At 44.3% G+C, this 24,700-nt stretch overlaps 1 long non-coding RNA gene across 2 annotated transcripts in view; it reads right to left on the reverse strand.

Annotated features, from left to right (window-relative positions):
• The window catches only part of LOC307193036, a 63,694-nt gene that overhangs the window by 37,265 nt on the left and 1,729 nt on the right, over positions 1-24,700 (reverse strand). The window lies entirely within an intron of this gene.

The following is a 24,700-nucleotide window of genomic DNA, read 5'->3' on the forward strand; positions in this document are numbered from 1 at the left end:
CATCTACACCTTCAGATTTTTGGCAGGTTATTAAGGCTTTTTGCCTCCTTTTCTTCCATGTGTATGGGTTTGCTTTAGTGCTTACAACCTTTCTGGGCTCCCCCTCAAGGCAGAGGGAGCTAAGGCAGGTACACACGGGTGATGGGTGGGTGGGTATTACACTTGGAGCAGCCAGAGGCCTGGGAAGAGGTGGCAGCTGGGATCCACTGAGTACTTGGGTCTAGGTCAGAAGAGCATTATAGCCTCACTGATGCTGGCATTCGGGCATGGGGCGGTGGGGCCTCCACCTGGCCAAAGGGCAGGCCGTGGCCGGATCGGAGCTGGGAATGTCACTCACCCGTAAGGGGAGAGACACCTGGTCCAGGCGGACAGCATGGGAGGCCCCCTCCTATCCATCTGCAGAGATGAACAGGAAGTTGGTGCCATGAAGTTGGTCTGTTGCTGTCACGAGCCCAGGACCAGGGATTCCCTCAGCTCTCTAGATCCCCCAGAATCCCACCTCTGTTCCCCTGGGAGCCAGTGCCAGGATGCCCGAGGGGCTGTCCATCTGCGAAAGGATGCGAGCAGGACCGATGCCTCCCAGTGGGCGAGCCCACGGCACCCTGGTCTCCCCTCCTGCAGGGGCCAGCCCCTGTGCTCCCCCGAGCCGACCAGGATGCGAGTGGAAGCTGGATCCCGCTCTTTTGTTTTCATTTCCTGGAAGGACAGCAACTACCAGAGCACCCTGCACACCTGCTCGCCCGGGGAACCTGAGCACACAGCTCCCAGTGCTATTTGAGATTCCATCCCATGAGACCTTCCAGTTTTGGGGGCCAAGTTAGGGGTTTGGGGAAGGAGGGCCTGAGAGCGCTGGCCTAGGGTCCAGCAGCTGCAGCCACCGGTGCACTCACGATGGACAGCCGGGTGGCTCCCTCACCTCCACCTGTAATGCAGGTAAGAGCCTGGCAGCTGAACCACGCAGTGTGCACACAGAGCCACCTGCCCTCTGCCTCTTCTCTACCACCTCACTTTCCACACCCATTTTATCAGACCTTCTGCCTGGCTGAAATCTCACTTTCCAGCACATTCCCAAACCTCACCCATCCCTCACCGCCTCTCACTCTCCTCCACCTCACTCACCTCCAGCCTCTCATTCGATCCCTTCGAAACCCCTACGTGTCATATACTGCTCCTCCTCCCTCCTTCTCACCTCTACACCAATCAGATGCAGTTCCTGCACAAGCCACACCCTCACAGCTGGCAGAGGCAACTACGCAGGGGCTCCTCTCCTTAGCAGTCCCTCTCCATTGGACATATTTCCCTAGGAGCCTCAGAAGCCCCCAGAGCTGGGCCCCCTTCCCACCTCCAAGGCCTTTCTCCACTTCTCTCTTTCCAAGATCCATATCCACATCCACTTTTTTTTTTTAAATTTAAATTTTTTTTTTTAATTTTCCTTGCCTTCGTGTGGAACCTTCTTGTTTTTTTGTTTTTTTTGCGGCATGCGGGCCTCTCACTGTTGTGGCCTCTCCCGCTGTGGAGCACAGGCTCCGGACGCGCAGGCTCAGCGGCCATGGCTCACGGGCCCAGCTTATTGTCAAGAATAGGGAAATGACAGAGAAGCATAAGAATACATAGAACAATCAAATACACTCAAAGACAACCACAGGAAACATATTGGCTATAACCTTTCATTTCATTTTCCTAAGTAATGCTCTTGCCCAAGGAAACTCATAACTATGGAGCAGGCTGTAGATTAATGTATTTATGTGGTAGAGCTGAGAGGTGGAAAAGCTAAATGACAAGCTCAAGATCACACAGGTTTCCACGCTAAGGTCAAACCTTGGTTCTGCGGATAATCTTTCTTCTAAGAGATTTTCACATGCACTTCCTAAGCTGTGGAAATCATAGGACAGGCAGCTAGCTGACCACCAGTTGGGTCTTTAATCTGGGTGGGGGTCTAGGAGCAGGCACGTCTGACCTGGGTTGTGAAGCACCCAAGTCACTTTCTGCTTGGTTGCCCCAGGGGCTGGAACACTGTTTTATATTTTCACACCCTTCTGATTTCCTGGACACAACCTGCTTTTTGAGCTGCTGACAGGATTGAGCAGAATGTGGTGTATGACTTCACAGGCCTTGGGATGACACTGTTGCCCCCAAATGACTGGCATTCTTTTAATGGGGAACAGAGCCTATCTTTTCAGGGTTAGAGGGAAGTGGGGACTCACAGACATGAGAGAACCCCAGAGCGTGGAGGATGCCCTGGTACCTCAGAGCAGCAGAGGGAAGCGGCAGTGTGATTTGGGGAGAGGAGCAGGGAGCTCTGTAAGGAAACTCTGTGGCTTCATTTCGTCCAAATGCCAAGACTGACCAGTAGCTTGGGGCTCAGGAACGCTCTAAGGAGATGTCTGGCAACGCTTACACAGAGGGTACGATTTGGGCTCCATTCCTGGCTCAAGCTGTAGTGATGAGGAAAACAGGACTTCGGGTCAGACCTGAAGACCCTGAGTGTTGCTGCTGAGGAGAACCTTAGAGGACTCTTAATTCTTGGTCCTGAGTCTCTTCATTTTCCAGGAGCTTATTCCTGGAAAAATCTGTGAACTTCCCACTGTTGGATGTAGAGGGACTGAGACATCTTTGTGTCTTGAAATTGGCTTTTGAAGCTCCTAGTTGTGACTAAACCACAGGAAAAGACGTACAGAGCCACCTCTGACTTTCAGATGTCACAGGCAGGGGAAAGGCACCTCTCGGCAACTCCCTGGTGGTGTACAATAGGGGAAAGGGCCCTTGGGGAGCTCCAGCAGATTTTTTGTGCCCCTGCTCAAGTTCACATCCTTCACAGATAACAGAATCCCCAGGTACTTATTTTAATAGATACCATTCTGGCAAGCATGACTTCCCTTTATCTTAGACCAGGGCATCTCAAATTTTCACGTGCACATGAATCCCCTGGGAGCTATGTGGAAATGCAGATTCTGGTTCAGTAGGTCTGGGTGGGGCCTGAGATTCTGCATCTCTAATAAACTCCTGGGTGATGCCGTGGCTGCTGGAAATGCATCCGAGGATCTCACTTTACGCAGTTGTCCCAACAGCGATTTTCAGTCTCTCTGTGGAGGTGAAATCAGTTTGGTGGGTCAAGATATGTATTTTTTTAAAATGAGGGAGGGACTTCCCCTGGTGGTCCAGTGGGATGCAGGGGACGCGGGTTCGATCCCTGGTCAGGGAAGTAAGATCCCACATGCTGCAGGGCAACTAAGCCTGCGCGCCTAGAGCCTAAGCTCCATAACTAGAGAGCCCCGCGCACCGCAACTCCTGAGCCCACATGCTCTGGAGCCCGTGCACCACAACTAGAGAGCCTGCGTGCCGTAACTACTGAGCCCATGGGCCCTCTAGAGCCCATGCACGCCAGAACTAGAGAGAAGCCCGCGTGCTGCAATGAAGAGCCCGTGTGCCGCAACGAAAAATCCTTCATGCCACAATGAAGATCTCGCATGCCATAGCTAAGACCTGATGTAGCCAAATAAATAAATAAATGAATAAATAAATAATTTTTAAAATACCATTTAAAAAATAATAACAAAAAATGAGGGTTCAGTGGTTAGGAATCTGTACTCTCACTGCCAAGGGCCTGGGTTCAATCCCTGGTGGGGGAACTAAGATCCCACAAGCCATGTGGCACAGCCAAAAAAAAAAAAGAAAGAAAAGAAAAGAAATAGAATATATCAGAGCACATCATAAAGAGTAAAGGTAGCAGTGATTTCATGAATACTTTGTTTTGGCTCTTTATGTATATATAGCTGTGTGGGTCATGACACAAAATGTAATTTTTACTGCGGGTTGAGGTCAGAATGGTTTGAGAATCACTGTCCTAGATCATGGCATGTTAGAAATAGTAAGTTAGATGGATGCAGGCGAGGTGAGAGAGGCGGGGTGGAGTGGGGAGGAATGGGGACTAGAAGTGAATGTTCTGGACGCTGTGAGTCTTGACAGTGCTGTCATCACCTGAAAATGAAAGGAACATATCAAGCAACAAACAGAAGGAAGATTCCCCAAACTAACCATTTGAGGACAAAGAGCTTCCTCCTCCCTAAACTCAGGGGCTGGGCTAGACCGTGTGCATTTCTGTGCAAATGGAAATGGCCTCTCCTTTGGGAAGAAGCCAAGGCAAGCCTCCCCACTGTCCCCGGCCTCCGCACAGATGGTGCCCTTGCGCAGGTCACGACACAACTGTGTGTGCTGGCCCTGCTGGTGACGACCATAAAACTGAGTGTGATGACCAAGAAAAGCAGTACCTGCCTAGACAACCAGGGTAAGCAATGAGGTGACGGACTGGAGGGGACTCTGAATAGGCAGTGACATGCACGAAACTGAGGACAACGGTAGTGCTACAACAGTCATCGTGGCAGAGAAACAAGCTGGTCTGTTTCCAGGTAGGCTCCCCAAAGACGATGCTGATAATCATCACAAAGCCCGTTGGTTGAGTTTTTACTCTTGACCAGGTATCGTGCTGGGCATATTGTATATGCTAATTAAATTCCTCCATAGGTCTGGGATGTAGGCTCTTTTATTATCCCCACCTTACAGATGTGAAAACTGGCCTGTGAGGTGAATTATCTTGTCCATAGTCACCCACCAGTAAAAATGGTGGAGCTGGGATTTGAACCTATGTTCCACAGACCCTACAGCTGTCACTCTATCAGAGCAAGAGCCTCCAGCATCAGATGATGACCGCTCCCATTTTTAGGGGCCAGCTGAGCACTTTACATTGTCATCCGCATTCCTCCTGGGGACCCTGATAGGTAGGTACGAGCCAGCTGTTCGTTCTGATTTGGTTGCTAAAGATGAGTCCAGCTCTTTTTGCTCCTGGAGGTCACTTGACCTAGTAAACTGCAGAGATGTGGTGAAGAGTAGTGAGTAGTAGTTTTGATTGGGTGAGGGGCAGCTTGAGGGAGTCTTGAAACCAAGACAGAGGGGTTGTGACTTGATGGAGTTGATAGTTAGAAGTTATGTTAGTTTCTTGAGCAAGAGAGTAAAGGGATGCTGTGGGAAGAGAGACCTGGTCAGGGCCATCTGGGGGTCCACAGAGGGGGTTGGTCAGGATGCCTAGAGGCCTTTCCAGCCCCACACTGATCTGCTCATCTCACTCATTTGGACAATTTATATTTACTGAGCACCTGTTACACTATGTGGCAGGCATTGCTCTAGGTGCTGGAGAAACAGCAGTGACCGAGCCTGGCGAAGTGTGTGCCTTGTGGAGCTAGCTGCCCTCCTAGTGGTGGATGCAGTGAGTACAGAAGGAAGCGCGAAGCCCAGCAATGAGCCAGCTGGTGGTGGCGGGGGGGCACCTGCGGAGGGGCGGGGGGGAGGCCCCCGAGCCAGCCCTGCTTTGGAAGCCAGGGGGATGGAGTGCTGACTCTTCAGGGAGACACTCGAGCCCCTGCACCGGGTCCTGGGCAAGCAGCCAGGACCTCTGTTTATATCTGTCCAGAAGCTGGGAGCCAGCCAAGCTGGAAATCCCCAGTGAGCAGGCCCCCGGGGCAGGGAGAGTAAGGTGATATCTGCCTGGAGTCTTGAGAGACAAAGACGGTTGATGTGAAGGAACTGAAAATACAGTGGATTGTTGCCAAGAGAAGAAGCCACGGGCTGTTCTGCTGGTCCCAGAGGTTTGGTTAGATTGGTAAGGGGAGACCTGGTTAGGCCCATCCATCACTAGGTCAGGGAGACTTCTTGGGGGAGTCTTAGATAACACTTGCCAGCATTGGTTGAGCTCCTTGGTGTGCTGGGCAGTGCCAAGCATTTTATATGCGTTCCCCTCAACCAACAGGAGCTCCGCCTGCCTCAGGAAGCACACACCGCATGCCAGACGCTGGTCTTTAAACTGACTAACTCGTAGGGTCCTCATGATGGTCCTGTGTGGCTGGTACTATTTTTGTCATTGTCCTCGTTTTGGAGATGTGGAAATTGAGACAGAGTCATTTAGGTCTCAATGTTTACAGCTGGCCTGGCACCATCATTGGTAGTTTTTGTTGTTGTTGTACGTTTATACTTTTACTTTGTTTTTTTTTGACGTGTAACTTATATACAGTCAAGTGACAGATTTTAAGTGTACAGCTCCACTAATTTTTATGTATGTATGCACCCATGTAGCCATGATGTAGATCAAGATTTAGACCATTTCCAACACCCCAGAAAGTTCCCTTGTGCTTCTTTCCAGTCAATTCTGCTTGCAAGGGCCACCACTATTCTGATTTTTTTTTCCTTTAGCTGCGCCACGTGGCTTAACGGGATCTTAGTTCCCTGACCAAGGATTGAACTCGTGTCCCCACTGCAGTGGAAGCGTGGAGTCTTAACCACTGGACCACCAGGGAAGTACCAGCACTGTCTATTCTTGATGGTATTTCTTTTTTTAAAAAAATGTATTCTAACATGAAGCAGGCTGAGAAGGCAGACCACCTTTTTTTTTTTTTTTTTTTTTTTTTTTTGCGGTACGCGGGCCTCTCACTGTTGTGGCCTCTCCTGTTGCGGAGCACAGTCTCTGGACGCGCAGGCTCAGCGGCCATGGCTCATGGGCCCAGCCGCTCCGCGGCATGTGGGATCTTCCCGGACCGGGGCACGAACCCGTGTCCCCTTTATCGGGAGGCGGACTCTCAACCACTGCGCCACCAGGGAAGCCCTTGATGGTATTTCTATATCTGCCTTCTTTCTCCAATGCAGCATCTCTGAGCTTCATTCATGTGTCATGAGTTGAAGTCATTTGTACATCCTGGTTCAGTGCCAGGCAGCATTCCATTGCATGAAAACATCACGATTCGACGGTCCATTCTCTGGCTGATGGAGAGTTGGGATGTTTCCAGTTCTTTTCTATTGTGAACAGAGTCACTGTGGACATTCACATGCATGTCTTTCAGTGGATGCACTCACTCACCATGTCTCTTAGGTCTTTACTTGGGGGTGGGAATGCTGGGTTGTACAGTATGTGGCCTGGGTGCCTAACCTCTGCAGCACACTGCCCTCCAAACAGCCCAGTGGGGGAGAGTTATTATCCCATTTCACAGAGTGGGAAACTGAGGCTCAGAGAGAATGAGTGTCTTAAATGAGGTGACTTGGCTGGTAAGGGGATGAGCTGGAACCCAGACCCCCAGCTTGGGGATTTGGCCCCGAGCTAGGTGGCTGATCCAGTGAACAGCAATTTGGTGTGATGGGCTTCGACCCACTTCTGGGTTTGATGGAGACTTTGGTGGCTGACCCAGTGCTTGGAACCTGGCCCATCCTGGGGTTCAAGTCCTATGGGAAAAGCCTTTTCGCCTTAATATTCTTTGAAGATGCAAGGAACAAAAAAAGTCTCTTTTTTAAAAAAAAAATTTTTATTGAAGTATAGTTGATTTACAAAGTTGTGTTTAATTTCTGCTGTACAGCAAAGTGACTCAGTTGTACATGTATATATTCTTTTTCATATTTTTTAAACTTTTAATTTTATATTGAAGTATAGTTGATTACCAATGTTGTATTAGTTTCAGGTGTACAGCAGAGTGATTCAGTTATACATATACATGTATCTATTCTTTTTCATATTCTTTTCCATTATGGTTTATCACAGGATATTGAATGTAGTTCTCTGTGCTATAAGGTAGGGCAGTGTTGTTTATCCATCCTATATATAATAGTTTATATCTGCTCATCCCACACATCCCAATCCATTTCTCCCCCAGCCCCAACCCTTGCAACCACATATCTGTTCTCTATGTCTGTGACTCTGTTTCTGTTTCATAGATATGTTCATTTGTGTCATATTTTAGATTCCACATATAAATGATATCATATAGTATTCGTCTTTCTCTTTCTGACTTACTTCTTCACTTAGTATGATAATCTCTCGGCAAATTTCATTCTTTTTAATGTCTGGGTAATATTCCATTGTGTGTGTGTGTATCACATCTTCTTTATCCACTCATCTGTCAATGGACATTTAGTTTGCTTCCATGTCTTTGCTATTGTAACTAGTGCTGCTATGAACGTTGGGGTGCATATATCTTTTTGAATTATAGTTTTGTCTGCTATATGCCCAGGAGTGGGATTGCTGAATCATATGGCAACTCCATTTTTAGTTTTTTGAGGAACCTCCATACTGTTTTCCATAGTGGCTGCACCAATTTACATTCCCACCAACAGTGTAAGAGGGTTCCCTTTTCTCCACATGCTCTCCAGCATTTATTATTTGCAGACTAAAGAAGTCCCTTTTATTTACCACTGGACTGGAGGAGCTGACTGCAAGGGGATGAAAGGTGAGGGCAGGAGTGAGCACGAAGAAATGAAAGAAAAACCAAATTACACTCCAGAAAGATGACAGGCTTCAAAGTTTCAGGTGCTACTGTGGGTTGTGTGACCTCAGGGTCCTTCAGAGACAGCTTGGGAAGTCCCATGCCCATCTCTCTGGACCTGGGAGCAGGACCTCATCTGTGGTTGATCACGTCTTCAAAATTCAAGGTTTTTCCCTCTCAGTGTAGTTTTTGCGTTTTCATGGAGGTAGAACAGCCAGAGGGGTGTGGAATCCATCGTCATCCTCTGGCCAAACACAGGAAAACAGACCCCTCTGACTCCGGAATCGTAGTTTTGAATTTTCAGGCTGATAGTCTCAAATACCATGGACTAGGGAACCATGTACAAAATGAAATTGGCAGTTGGTCTCCAGAGTCCCTGGAAGTCCTGGCTGGCCGTGCAGGCTCGCCCCTGACACCTGCATGACGCCATCAAGCAGTCTCCGAGTTTTACACCATACAGCTTTGTGTATCACCAGACTGATCTCCCTTGGAGGCTCTAAATTCCTATTTCCATCCTCCATGCATCCTTTTCCTTGCATTAGTGCCAGGTGTAGATATTATCATTAAAATGACATCTCATTCTTCCCTGTGCCTGTCCCTGACTATTGAGGCATCCTGCCACATGTTTATTAGTGGATTTGCTCTACTGCAGAGCTTCTCAACTGAGCGGTTTTTCTCTCCTTCCCCAGGGACATGTGGCAATGTCTGCAGACATTTTTGGTCGTCACAACTCGTGAATGGGGGAGGGGTGCTGCTGGCATCTAGGGGGTAGACGCCAGGGATGCTGTTAAACATCTTACAAAGCGCCCACAGCAAGGGACTGTCAGGTCCAAAGTGTCTATAGTGCTGAGGCTGAGAAATTCTGCTGCACTGTGAATTGCTGGTAAGGTGTTTCTGTCTTAAAAAAAATCAATTTAGAGATGCTCTTGACCGATCACAGGCATTTTATCTATCACCTGCATCGCAAGTGTCTCCCCGAAATCCATCCTCTTTTAGTTTTGTTTATGGTATCTTTTGACACATATGCAAAAATTAATGTAGTCAAATGTGTGCTTCACTTTCATTACAGTCTCTGCATTTCCTGTCATGGTTGAGTCTCTGTTACCCTTGTTCAATCATATGGTTTCTTACTTCCCCTTCTATTTGGGTTTCTATTGTTCAATTCATTAGGCCTTAATCCATCTGGAATTGATTTCTGTGACTGGTGGGAGGTGAGGGTCCAAATATAGATTTTCCCAGGTAGAGAGCCAGTTGTGGTTTTATCATATCTTAAATTAGCTATCCTTTCCCACTGAATTAATGTCAAATACACACACGTGGGGTCCCTTCTCTTTTCCAGTGATACTTGTCAATCTTAGGTTAATATCGTCAGATCTTGATTATGCGGCTTTGTAGCATCACAAAGGCCAACTGTCACTTCTATTCCTTTTTTTCCCCCTTTAATAATTTTTGGGTCAATTCAGACATCTTTTTTCTTATTATTCTTTCCTAGGTCCCCAAATAAACAGCGGAAACCTCTCCTTCCTCCTACGCTGGGTTACGTTGCTCTGCTTTCTGTGTTTGTAACACAGTGCACTTTCCCTCTGTGCCGCTGATCAGGATGGTCATTAGATAGTCATTGGTTACTGGGGTCCCTCCCTCCTGTCAGCTTCACTCTGTGCCGTGTCCCCAGCAGTGGCATGGTGCCTGGCACAGGGCTGATGCGCAATAGACAGTGGTGGAATGAGTGAGGGAGTGATAATGCATGTTTTTTTTTTTTTAACATGAAAACTAGTTTTCTTTCTTGTGTTGTTTTGGGACCTGGCAGTCAGAGGTTGGCTTAGTCCTTGTCACTGTCAAGGTGTGGCCTCGGACAGTTGCTTCCCTCCTCTGCTTCAGTTTTCTTAACTGGTCCTGCCAGGCTGGACCTGATGAGCCCTGAGCTCCTTCCACCCTTACACAGCTGGGGGCCTGCGAGGGATAAAGAGCCCTGGGGAGGAGAGGCACCACACAAACTGAAACGCCAGGTTGACTCATCGCAGCAGGCACAGTGTCAGGGCCCCTGATACTTTTAGGGGCCCATGAAAATGGTCCAGTTTCTTTTCAAATCAGAAGAAAACAAAGTCACATGATTTGGCTTTAACTCAATCAGACACCTTTAAGTCACGTGACCCAGCTTTAGGTCAGGTCTCCCCAGCAGGGGTGTGGGGACAGGAGGAAGAGGCTCAGATGGAAAGGGAAGAAGGAAGTTTGGGGAGAACTCTTGAGAGAAAGGGCATAGGGATGAGCACAGCCCACCCACCCAAATGCCGCTTGAAAACTGCAAGCCTAAGAGTCAAGCGAGGTATTTCTGGGTCCAGAGTTCCGCCTCTGGAGAAACAAAGGGCAGTCAGACCGCAGACAGCCTTTCAGGCTGTCCAACCACTGGGCCACCTGACCAGGCTGGAAGTGCCCCCATCGGATGCTGAAGGCTGACCTCTCTTCCCTCTGTGAGGTGAGGCAATTTGGGCCGGAGAGTCAGAAGCTCCCGGTAACCAACCCCTCCTCTCTGGGCACGTCCTTGGGGTTCCGCCAACCCCATCTCCAACCCTATTGCCCAGCCTGGAGGTCCAGTCGGGGAGCTGCGGGTGGCTCTGCCGGTGCTCTGGCTCCCTCTAGTGGCCATCCGCTCTAATGACAACTTTCAGCCTTTCCTCCTACCTCCCTCCCCAGCTATGGGGGCTGCACTCGACTTGGGCACCTGCAGCCTGATTTCGTACCTCCTCTCCCGCTAAGTGCAATGAAGTGCCCTACAGAGGGGGTATTTCTCTCTCAAAGTCTCCCAGGGCAATCACCCCTCCCTAGACTATCCCACTACTTTAAATCAGTCAGCCCTGCCCTTTAAGTCAGGTGAGCTGGCTTTAAATCAACCAGTGACTATGGAGAACAATATAGAGGTTCCTCAAAAAACTAAAAATAGAGTTGCTATAGGATCCAGCAATCCCACTCCTGGGCATATATCCAGAGAAAACTCTAATTCGAAAAGACACATGTACTCCAATGTTCACAGCAGCACTAGTAACAATAGCCAAGACATGGAAGCAACCTAAATGTCCAGCGACAGATGAATGGAGAAAGAAGATGTGGTACATACCCACTAAGGAATATTACTCAGCCATAAAAAAGAATGAAATAATGCCATTTGCAGCAACATGGGTGAACCTAGAGATTATCATACTAAGGGCAGTCAGAAAGAGAAAGACAAAAAAAAAAAAAGAAAGAGAAAGACAAATACCATATGATATAACTTATACGTGGAATCTAAAATATGATACAATGAACTTATCTACATAAAAAGAAACAGACTCAGAGACATAGAGAACAAACTTACAGTTACCAAAGGGGAAAGGTGGAGAGGGATAAATTAGGAGTTTGGAATTAGCAGGTACAAACTACTATATATAAAATAGATAAACACACAAGGTCCTACAGTAGAAATAAAATAAGGAGAAAGCTCTCCTCCCCACCAGCGTGCGTGTGCACACACTCATACTCACACACACACTCACACTAACACCAGCCCAGGGAGACAGCCCAGGCATTGACTCTGAGATCACAATGAACAGGATCCAAAAAGCAATTATACTACACAGGCATTGTGCTAATACAATTATTGAAATTGCTAGTTGAAAACAGTTAATGGAATAATTAAGACAGACTGACCTAAAAGCTGATTTAAAATTAACCTGGCACGTGCACACCATCCAAATAATTACTCTCTCCTATGATCTAGTCTCTCATTAAAGTCAAATTTCTTTGGGAGAAATTCTACATTTTGCACCATACTTGGAAAGAAGAAGCCACACTCACTCACCTGCTGATGAAAGTGGAGGGTTATCAGCGGAGCTAAAGGGGAAATGAGCGTCCTGCCTGTCCAGGTGCTGAGAGATCCGTCTCGGCAACAAACCACCCTCCTTCCCACTTTTCCCTCAAGAAATGATGGAAACCTGTTAAAATTGTATCAGCTGAGGACCCCAAATCACTAGGTGCCTGAGTGGGAGGAAGGTGCCTGTGGGGCTGGGGTCTCACAGAGGCACCACAAACTCAGAGGAAACTCAGTAAGCTGTCATCCAACTCATTTCTCCACAGGGGAGAAAAACGAGGCCAAGCAGGCAAGAGGCTTGTTGGAGGCCAAACACCAAGCCAGTGGCAGGGGTGGGAACAGAAACAATTTTCAGCTGAAAGCTCCCCCACCCCCACAAACACCTCTCCTTTCTTTATTTTATTTATTTTTGAATTTTATTTATTTTTTTTATACAGCAGGTTCTTATTAGTTATCTATTTTATGCATATTAGTGTATACATGTCAATCCCAATCTCCCAATTCATCACACCATCACCCTCCACCCCTGCCGATATCCCCCCTTGGTGTCCATACGTTTGTTCTCTACATCTGTGTCTCTATTTCTGCCCTGCAAACCAGTTCATCAGTACCATTTTTCTAGATTCCACATATATGCATTAATATATGATATTTTTCTCTTTCTGACTTATTTCACTCTGTATGACAGTCTCTAGATCCATTCACTCTACAAATGACCCAATTTCATTCCTTTTTATGGCTGAGTAATATTCCATTGTATATATGTACCACATCCTCTTTATCCATTCCTCTGTCGATGGGCATTTAGGTTGCTTCCATGACCTGGCTATTGTAAATAGTGCTGCAATGAACATTGGGGTGCATGTGTCTTTTTGAATTATGGTTTTCTCTGGGTATATGCCCAGTAGTGGTGCTGGGTCATATGGTAATTCTATTTTTAGTTTTTTAAGGACCCTCCATACTGTTCTCCATAGTGGCTGTACCAATTTACATTCCCACCAACAGAGCAAGAGGGTACCCTTTTCTCCACACCCTCTCCAGCATTTGCTGTCTGCAGATTTTCTGACGATGCCCATTCTAACTGGTGTGAGGTGACACCTCATTACAGTTTTGATTTGCATTTCTCTAATAATTAGTGATGTTGAGCAGCTTTTCATGTGCTTCTTGGCCATCTGTATGTCTTCTTTGGAGAATTGTCTATTTAGGTCTTCTGCCCATTTTTTGATTGGGTTGTTTTTTTAATATTGAGCTATATGAGCTGTTTATATATTTTGGAGATTAATCCTTTGTCCGTTGATTTGTTTGCAAATATTTCCTCCCATTCTGAGGGTTGTCTTTTCGTCTTGTTTGTAGTTTCCTTTGCTTTGCAAAAGCTTTTAAATTTCATTAGGCCCCATTTGTTTATTTTTGGTTTTATTTCCATTACTCTAGGAGGTGGATCAAAAAAGATCTTGCTGTGATTTATGTCAAAGAGTTCTTCCTATGTTTTCCTCTAAGAGTTTTATAGTGTCTAGTTTTACATTTAGGTCTCTAATCCTTTTTTTTTTTTTTTTTGCGATATGCTGGCCTCTCACTGCTGTGGCCTTTCCCGTTGCAGAGCACAGGCTCTGGACGTGCAGGCTCAGCGGCCATGGCTCACGGGCCCAGCCGCTCCGCGGCATTTGGGATCCTCCCAGACCGGGGCACGAACCCGTGTCCCCTGCATCGGCAGGCAGACTCTCAACCACTGCACCACCAGGGAAGCCCTCTGATCCATCTTGAGTTTATTTTTGTGTATGGTGTTAGGGAGTGTTCTAATTTCATTCTTTTACATGTAGCTGTCAAGTTTTCCCAGCACCACTTATTGAAGACACTATCTTTTCTCCATTGTATATCCTTGCCTTCTTTGTCATAGATTAGTTGACCATAGGTGCATGGGTTTAATCTCTGGGATTTCTATGCTGTTCCATTGATCTATATTTCTGTTTTTGTGCCAGTACCATATTGTTTTGATTTCTGTAGTTTTGTAGTATAGTCTGAAGTCAGGGAGTCTGATTCCTCCAGCTCCGTTTTTTTCCCTCAAGACTGCTTTGGCTATTCAGGGTCTTTTGTGTCTCCATACAAATTTTAAGATTTTTTGTTCTAGTTCTGTAAAAAATGCCACTGGTGGGCCTCCCTGGTGGCTCAGTGGTTAAGAATCTGCTGGCCAATGCAGGAGACATGGGTTCGAGCCCTGCTCTGGGAAGATCCCACATGCCGTGGAGCAACTAAGCCTGTGCACACAACTACTGAGCCTGCGCTCTAGAGCCCACAAGCCACAACTACTTAGCCGACGTGCCACATCTGCTGAAGCCCATGCGCTCTAGAGCCTGTGCTCAGCAACAAGAGAAGCTCACACACCGCAACGAAGAGTAGCCCCTGCTCGCTGCAACTAGAGAAAGGCTGTGTGCAGCAACAAAGACCCAACACAGCCAAAAATAATAAATAAAAATAAATTTATAAAAAATACTATACTAATATCAATAAAAATAATAATATGTTAAAAAATGCCACTGGTAATTTGATAGGGCTTGCATTGAATCTGTAGATTGCTTTGGGCAGTACAGTCATTTTCACAATATTGATTCTTCCAATCCAAGAAAATGGTATATCTCTCCATCTGTTGGTATCATCTTTAATTTCTTTCATCAGTGTCTTACAGTTTTCTGCATACAGGTCTTTTGTCTCCCTAGATAGGTTTATTCCTAGGTATTTTATTCTTTTTGTTGCAATGGTGAATGGGATTGTTTCCTTAATTTCTCTTTCTGATCTTTTGTTGTTAGTATACAGGAATGCAAGAGATTTCTGTGCATTAATTTTGTATCCTGCAACTTTACCAAATTCATTGATTAGCTCTAGTAGTTTTCTGGTAGCATCTTTAGGATTCTCTATGTATAGTATCATGTCATCTGCAAACAGTGACAGTTTTACTTCTTCTTTTCCAATTTGTATTCCTTTTATTTCTTTTTCTTCTCTGATTGCTGTGTCTAGGACTTCCAAAACTATGTTGAATAATAGTGGCGAGAGTGGACATCCTTGTCTTGTTCCTGATCTTAGAGGAAATGCTTTCAGTTTTTCACCTTTGAGTATGATGCTTGCTGTGGGTTTGTTGCATATGGCCTTTATTACGTTGAGGTAGGTTCCCTCTATGCCCACTTTCTGGAGAGTTTTTATCATAAATGGGTGTTGAATTTTGTCAAAAGCTTTTTCTGCATCTATTGGGATGATCATATGGTTTTTCTTCTTCAATTTGTTAATATGGTGTATCACATTGATTGATTTGCGTATATTGAAGAATTCTTGCATCACTGGGATAAACCCCACTTGATCATGGTGTATGATCCTTTTAATGTGTTGTTGGATTCTGTTTGCTAGTATTCTGTTGAGGATTTTTGCATCTATATTCATCAGTGATATTGGTCTGTAATTTTCTTTTTTTGTAGTATCTTTGTCTGGTTTTGGTATCAGGGTGATGGTGGCCTCATAGAATGAGTTTGGGAGTGTTCCTTCCTCTGCAACTTTTTGGAAGAGTTTGAGAAGGATGGGTGTTAACTCCTCTCTAAATGTTTAATAGAATTCACCTGTGAAGCCATCTGGTCCTGGACTTTTGTTTGTTGGAAGATTGTTAATCACAGTTTCAAATTCATTACTTGTGATTGGTCTGCTCATATTTTCTTTCTTCCTGATTCAGTCTTGGAAGGTTATACCTTTCTAAGAATTTGTCCATTTCTACCAGGTTGTCCATTTTATTGCCATAGAGTTGCCTGTAGTGGTCTCTTATGATGCTTTGTAATTCTGTGGTGACTGTTGTAACCTCTCCTTTTTCATTTCTAATTTTATTGATTTGAGTCCTCTCCCTCTTTTTTTTGATGAGTCTGGCTAAAGGTTTATCAATTTTGTTTATCTTCTCAAAGAACCAGCTTTCAGTTTTATTGATCTTCGCTATTGTTTTCTTTGTTTCTATTTCATTATTTCTGCTCTGATCTTTATGATTTCTTTCCTTCTGTTAACTTTGGGTTTTGTTTGTTCTTCTTTCTCTAGCTCCTTTAGGTGTAAAGTTAGATTGTTTATTTGAGATTTTTCTTGTTTCTTGAGTTAGGTTTGTATTGCCATAAACTTCCCTCTTAGAACTGCTTTTGCTGCATCTGGTTTTGGATCGTCATGTTTTCATTGTAATTTGTCTCTAGGTATTTTTTTATTTCCTCTTTGATTTCTTCAGTGATCTCTTGCATTTACTAACGTATTGTTTAGCCTCCATGTGTTTGTGTTTTTTACGTTTTTTCCCCCTGTAATTGATTTCTAATCTCATAGCGTTGTGGTCGGAAAAGATGCTTGATATGATTTCAATTTTCTTAAATTTACTGAGGCTTGATTTGTGACCCAAGATGTGACCTATCCTGGAGAACGTTCCGTGCGCACTTGAGAAGGAAGTGTAATCTGCTGTTTTTGGATGGAATGTCCTATAAATATCAATGAAATCTATCTGGTCTAATGTGTCATTTAAAGCTTGTGTTTCCTTATTAATTTTCTGTCTGGATGATCTGTCCATTGGTGTAAGTGAGGTGTTAAAGTCCCCCACTATTATTGTGTTACTGTCGGTTTCCTCTTTTATAGCTGTTAGCAGTTGCCTTATGTACTGAGGTGCTCCTATGTTGGGTGCATATATAGTTATAATTGTTATAGCTTCTTCTTGGATTGATCCCTTGATAATTATGTAGTGTCCTTCATTCTCTTTTGTAACATTCTTTATTTTAAAGTCTATTTTATGAGTATTGCTACTCCAGCTTTCTTTTATTTCCATTTGCATGGAATATCTTTTCCCATCCCCTCACTTTCAGTCTGTATGTGTCCCTAGGTCTGAAGTGGGTCTCTTGTACACAGCATATATATGGGTCTTGTTTTCATATCCATTCAGCGAGCCTGTGTCTTTTGGTTGGAACATTTAATCCATTCATGTTTAAGGTAATTATTAATATGTATGTTCCTATTACCATTTTCTTAATCGTTATGGGTTTGTTTTTGTAGGTCCTTTTCTTCTCTTGTGTTTCCCACTTACAAAAGTTCCTTTAGCATTTGGTGTAGAGCTGGTTTGGTGGTGCTGAATTCTGTTAGCTTTTGCTTGTCTGTAAAACTTTTGATTTCTCCACTGAATCTGAATGAGATCCTTGCTGGGTAGAGTAATCTTGGTTGTAGGTTCTTCCCTTTCATCACTTTAAATATGTCATGCCACTCCCTTCTGGCTTGCAGAGTTTCTGCTGAGAAATCAGCTATTAACGTTATGGGAGTTCCCTCGTATGTTATTTGTCGTTTTTCCCTTGTTGCTTTCAATAATTTTTCTTTGTCTTTCATTTTTGTCAATTTGATTACTATGTGTCTCAGTGTGTTTCTCCTTGGGTTTATCCTGCTTGGGACTCTCTGAGCTTCCTGGATTTGGGTGGCTATTTCCTTTCCCATGTTAGGGAATTTTTCGACCATAATCTCTTCAAATATTTTCTCCGGTCCTTTCTCTCTCTCTTCTCCTTCTGGGACCACTATAATGTGAATGTTGGCGTGTTTAATGTTGTCCCAGAGGTTTCTTAGGCTGTCTTTCATTTCTTTTTATTCTTTTTTCTTTCTGTTCCATGGCAGTGAATTCCACCATTCTGTCTTCCAGGTCACTTATCAGTTCTTCTGCCTCAGTTATTCTGCTATTGACTCCTTCTAGTGTATTTTTCATTTCAGTTATTGTATTGTTCATCTCTGTTTGTTTGTTCTTTAATTCTTCTAGGTGTTTGTTCTTTAATTCTTCTAGGACTTTGCTAAACATTTCTTGCATCTTCTCGATCTTTGCCTCCATTCTTTTTCCAAGGTCATGGATCATCTTCACTATTATTATTCTGAATTCTTTTTCTGGAAGGTTGCCTAGCTCCACTTCATTTAGTTATTTTTCTGGGGTTTTATCTTGTTCCTTCATCTGGTACAAAGTCCTCTGCCTTTTCATTTTGTCTATCTTTCTGTGAATGTGGTTTTCCTTCCCCAGGCTGCAGAACTGAAGTTCTTCTTGTTTCTGCTGTCTGCCCTCTGGTGGATGCCCTCCTCCTTTCAACTCACAGTTTCCTGCCTTATCCCAGACCAGAAGAGCTCTTGGCCTGGTGTGTGGCTATGCAGAGGTGCTGTTGCGCTGGACCAGGGTCCTGAGGCCATGCCACATGGTGGTCCCAGGCTGTTGGGCAGTTTTCTCTTGTCCGCATCTCTAGCCAGCTGCCCGCCATTGGCCAATTCAGGATTCTGTGATGGCATTGGGCCTGTGTGCAGGATGCACTTGAGGAGGCCCACCTGTGGGAGGAGGGTCGTGGCCGCCCCGCCCTCCAAGGGGCTGAGGCTCCTGGCGGGAAGCTCTCAGCCAGTGTCTGAACAAAGGACGTTGTGTCCTCATTCTTTGTAAACCCTCAGAGTTACCTCGATAACATTTTTTTAAATGGACTTCCCACTTGGCATATTTATGAGATAAAGAATTTCCCCCATTAAAATTCAGGAACAACATGTTATTAGAATGCAAATGATCTATTAGTTGGAGCACTTTAAAATTCTAACCAGAAAACACTCACTCTTCACCGTCTTGGGCATCTTTATTTATCCCTGTGATTTCTCCAGAACCTTTCCTTCAAGGAGAAATCTCTGGGCTCTGCAGGGACTATGAGTGGTGACAGTCAGGTAATTCTGAGATTGAAAAGCTGGAGGAAAAGAGACAAGGTCTGTAAACATCTGGATAGTTGGGGTAAAGGAGGTTTCTCCATGGAGAGGTGTAAACACAAGTATAAAGGTCTGGGTGTGGGGCTGACATGAAAGGTGGCCTGACAGCACATGGATCAGAGGCCCTGACTGGGGAGATGCCCTGAGTGGGGCTTCTGCACAAGGTGGAGGGCAGTGGCTACGGTTTGGGCCAGGGAGGAGGGGAATGCGTGGGTCACCAGCTATTTTTCTGACTGATCCTGGGAAGGAGCGTGTCATTTCCTGGCTGATGAGTCGGGGGAGGGACTGGGTCTGTGTGGCCTGGTCAGAAAAGGGGGGATACTGAGTCTCAGCAGAGTCTTTGCGGGGAAGGGTGTTTGAGGGAAGGTTTCCCAGACACAGAGGGTAAGGGGATTTCTGGACCTTCAGGTCACCTTCAACATTGTCTTAAGGCAATGGGCTGTGACAGGAGGGAGGGGACACTCAGACCCTGGGCTGTGACAGGAGGGAGGGAATGTGTATGCACCTCAAGGGTCAGAGAGGCAGGCTTGGCGCCACCTGCTGGCCAGCTGGGAAGTGCAGGCCGCAGCCTCTCAGTTCTGTGAAGCCCATGCTCCCAGCTGGCAAGCCTGCAGAAACCACTAAATTTGGAAATTCAAACTGAAATGGAGCCACATATCCCATGACTTCTCCAAAAATAGTTATAGAATAGTTAATTGGAAACCATATTCAATCAAAAGACCGTAGGCACAAACTTTACAACTTACACCAACATTCACTCAAAATTGTCCATAGACAAATTTAAAATGCAAAACTATAAAAATTGTAGATGAAAACATAGAAGGAAATCTACATAACCTTGGACTTGGTGAATTTTAACACAAAACTTCAAAAGCTTATCCACAAAAGAAATAAAATTTTGAACATGGACTTTAAAAATTTAAAACTTTAAATTCTCAGAAAACCAAAAGACAAGCCACAGATTGGGAGAAAAAATATTTGCAATATGCATATCTGATAAGAGTTTGTACAACTATAAAGCAAACACCTTCATTACAGATGGGTAAAGATCTGAACAGACACCTGACCAAAGAAGATATACAGATAATAAATAAGTGGACAAAAATATGATCAATGTCATATATCATTAGGGAATTACAAATTAAAACAACAGGACAGGGACTTCCCTGGTGGTGCAGTGGTTAAGAATCGACCTGCCAATGCAGGGGACATGGGTTTGAGCCCTGGTCCGGGAAGATCCCACATGCCGTGGAGCAACTAAGCTGGTGAGCCACAACTACTGAGCCTGCGCTCTAGAGCCCACAAGCCACAACTACTGAGCCCGCGTGCCACAACTACTGAAGCCCGTGTGCCTAGAGCCCGTGCTCTTCCACAAGAGAAGCCACTGCAATGAGAAGCCTGTGCACCGCAACAAAGAGTAGTCCCCGCTCGCCGCAACTAGAGAGAAAGCCCACGCAGCAACAAAGACCCAACACAGCCAAAAAAAAAAAAATAAATAAATTTAAAAAATAAATAAACAAAACAACAAGACAGCACCACACACCTATTAGAGCTGCTAACCTCCTCCCAAAATGACACTACCGATTACTGGAGGAAGGGGAACAACAGCAACTCTTCTTCATTGCTGATGGAACGCACAGACGGCCTCTTGAGATACAGGTTGGCAGTATTTTCCAAAGCCAAAGAGGTCTCACATCTTGAGATCCATCCATCATGCCTCCAGTATTCACACAACTGCTTTGGAAAACTGTATCCACACAAAAACAAGGATGCTATTATGCACAGAACCTCTACTCATAATGTCTAAACCTTACAGGAATTAGGATGTGTTCAGTAGATGATGCATAAGCAAACTGGGGTACATCCATGTGAAAGGGAGCAGAATATGACACCCTGAAATGTGGAATTTCAAGAGAACCTAAAGAGCTAAAACAATTCTTAGAAAGAAAATCAACACAGCACACAGCAACATTAAATAAAATGCTGTGATACTGGCATGAAGATATACATATGGATGAATGCAACTGAATGGAGATCCTAGAAATAAACCCATTCATCTATGATGAACAGATTTCAGACTACAGTCAACAGCATTAAAATGGGGGGAAATGGTGTTTTCAACAAATGGTGCTAGGTGACTGGCTAACCACATGCAGAGGAATGAAACTGGACCCTTACCTCATACCACATACAAAAAGCATCTCAAAATACATAAAAGGCTTAAATGTAAAAAGTAAAATTTTACTCAGCTCCTTGAATCCACGGGTTCCACATCAATGGATTCAACCAATGCCAGATCAAAAACTATTAGAAAAAAAAATGCCAAAAAGTTTCAAAAGGAAAAACTTGAATTTACCACATTCCAGCAACTATTTACATAACATTCACATTGTTTTTACAACATTTATATAGCATTTATATTGCATTAGTTCTTATACACAATCTAGGAATGATCTGAAGTATACAGGAAGATGTACCTAGGTTATGTGCAAATACTATATCATTTTATATAAGAGATTTGAGCATCCATGGATTTTGGTATCTGTGGGGTGTCCTGGAACCAATCCCTCATGGATACTGAGGGACGACTCTGTAAAATCTCCAATAAAACATAGAGATAAACCTTCATAACCAGCAACCAAAAGAAAAAAATTAGATTTCCTTAAAAAGCTTTGTGCATCAAAAAAATGCAATTTAGAAAGTGAAATGACAGCCCACAGAATGGAAGAATTTCACATTATATTTATATCTGATAAGTGTTTATCCAGGTGTATCAAGAACGTTTACAACTCATCAACAAAGACAAATAACCCAATTTTAAATGTGGACAAAGGACTTAAATAGACCCTTCCCCAAACAAGACATGCAGATGGTCAACAAGCAGCTGAAAAGATAGGATGGAAATGCAACTTAAAACCACAATGCAGTAATAATGCCTTCACACATGCTAAAATGGGTATAATCAAAAACATTTAAAATAACAAATGTTGGCAACAATGCAGAGACACTGAAACTTTTAAACCTTATTGTGGAAATGGAAAATGGTGCAACCTCTGTTTACTCTATGAATATACAATTATCTATGGTTCAACAACTCCACCCCTAGATATAGAACCCAAAGAATTGAAAACAGGTGTACACATCTATTGACAGCAGCACTGTTCACAACAGCCAAAAGGTAGAAACAATGCTAATGTCCACCAATGGGTAAATGGATAAGTGACATGGAGGCTGATCCATATTATTCTGTCTTAAAAGGAATCAAGTGAGGGCTTCCCTGGTGGCGCAGTGGTTGAGAGTCTGCCTGCCGATGCAGGGGACACAGGTTCGTGCCCCGGTCTAGGAGGATCCCACATGCCGCGGAGCGGCTGGGCCCGTGAGCCATGGCCGCTGAGCCTGCGCGTCCGGAGCCTGTGCTCCGCAACGGGAGAGGCCACAACAGTGAGAGGCCCGCGTACCGCAAAAAAAAAAAAAAAAAAAGGAATCAAGTGAAATGATATAGTCTCTGTTGAAAACAGTACGGCAGTTCCTCAAAAACTTCAACATAGAATTAACATATGATCCATCAATTCCACATCAGGGTATACCCAAAAGATTGAAAGCAGGGACTGGAACAGATACGGGTACGCTCATCTTCATAGCAATATTAATCACAGTAGCAAAAGGTGGAAGCAACCCAAGTGTCAATGGATGAATGGATAAACTAAATGTGGTATACACAAAAAGCACTGAAAATTCATCCTTAAAAACTAAGGAAATTCTGACACGTGCTACAACATATATTAACCTTGATCCATTATGATAAGTGAAATAGCCCTGTCACAAAAGAACAAAAATGATATGATTCCACTTATATGAGGTATCCAGAGAAGTCAAGTTCAAAGGCAGAAAATAGAATGCAGTTGCTGAGGGGAATTAGTGTTTAATGGCTACAGAGTTTCATTGGTGAAAATGGAAAAGATCTGAACGTGGATGGTGAGGATATTTGTACAACAATATGAGTGTGGTTAATGCCATAGAACTGTGTACTTAAAATGGTTTAAATGGTAAATGTTATGTACATTTAATCACAATAAAAAATGAATGAAGGGCTTCCCTGGTGGCGCAGTGGTTGAGAGTCTGCCTGCCAATGCAGGGGACACAGGTTCGTGCCCCAGTCCGGGAAGATCCCACATGCCGCGGAGCGGCTGGGCCCGTGAGCCATGGCCGCTGAGCCTGCGCGTCCGGAGCCTGTGCTCCGCAACGGGAGAGGCCACAACAGTGAGAGGTCCGCGTATCGCAAAAAAAAAAAAAAAAAAAAAAAAAGGAATGAAGTACTGATACATGTTACAATACAGAAAAGGTCACCCAGATCTTACTCATCCTATGCACTTTCAATCCATCAAGGTTGTGATAATGAGGGAAAGTATCACTCATTATTTCAGAAGAACAAAACAGGATCAGAATGAAAAGAGACATTTCCCTAGAGTTGGGGCAGCTGGTGAAAGTTGAAGTGGGCCTGTGAATTGCATCATAATGTGGAAACCATGATATTTCCTCATGTGGAGGTTTCATGCTGGTTCCCTGGAAGAGTGTCCCTATTTTGGGACACTGAAGTGTTTTGTGTACAGTGGCAAATGTGAGTACTTTGTACTGCTATTTTAAATTTTCTATACGTTTGAAATTACTGGTAAATAAATGACTTTTCAAAACAGTCATGTCAATAAAAGGAAAGAAATGTAGAGAAGACAACAACCTTTGCTATAGAGACCAAGCCCTACCCAGATCCTGCTCACCCAAAATGATGATGCAATTCACCCTTGTAGGACTTCACACGTTTTTAAGGGACACTGGGGGAAGATTATATTAGTAGCCACTATGTCTTGGGTGTTGTGCATGACCTGGATGTGGTAGAAACAGTGGGATTTCTAATTCCAGTTTTCTGTATTAAATCACCAAAAAACTGTTAGAACCAATAAATGAATTCAGTAAAGCTGCAGGATACAAAATCAATACACAAAAATCAGTTGTGTTTTTCTACACTAATAATGAACCATCAGAGAGAGAGAAATCAAGAAAACAATCCCATTTACAATAACATCAAAAGAACCAACTACCTAGGAATAAATTTAACCCAAGACGTGAAAGAGCTGCACACTGAAAACCTTAAGACATCTGATGAAGAAACTGAAGACACAAATAAATGGAAAGATATCCTGTGCTCATGAATGGAAAGAATTAGTAGTGCTAAAATGTCCATTCTACCCAAAACAGTGTGCGCATTCAATGCAATTCCTATCAAAATTCCAATGGAATTTTTCACAGAGGCTGAACAAACAATCCTGACATTTGCATGGAACCACAAAGGACCCCGAACAGCCAAGGGGATCCTGAGAAAGAAGAACAGCAGCTGGAGGAAACTCACTCACTGACTTGAAACCATATTACAAAGCTACAGTAACCAAACAGTGTAGAAATGGCACAAAAAGAAGCACACGGGCCAGAGGAATAGAATAGAGAGCCCAGGAGAAAACCACACATATGAGGTCATTTAATTTATGACAAAGCTGCCAGGGATATACATTAGGGAAAGGACTGTCCCCTCAATGAACTGTGTGCGTGATAGACAGAAGGAGAGAATTACTGTGTTGGTGTCTTGGGGACATTTGGAGGAGTTTCTGACAGTGGGGACGCAATCTGTCCATCTTTTCCCTCCTTGGCAGAAATCTCCATGACATGAGCCTCTCTAAGAATCCTCCCCGAATTGGGGCCTGAAGAAATCAGAGCTGAGATTCCAATTGTCTTTACAGACAATATCGCAAGTATAACTATTACT

The sequence above is a fragment of the Stenella coeruleoalba genome (genome assembly GCF_951394435.1).
Source record: "Stenella coeruleoalba genome assembly, chromosome: 10".
Taxonomy (NCBI): Eukaryota; Metazoa; Chordata; class Mammalia; order Artiodactyla; family Delphinidae; genus Stenella; species Stenella coeruleoalba.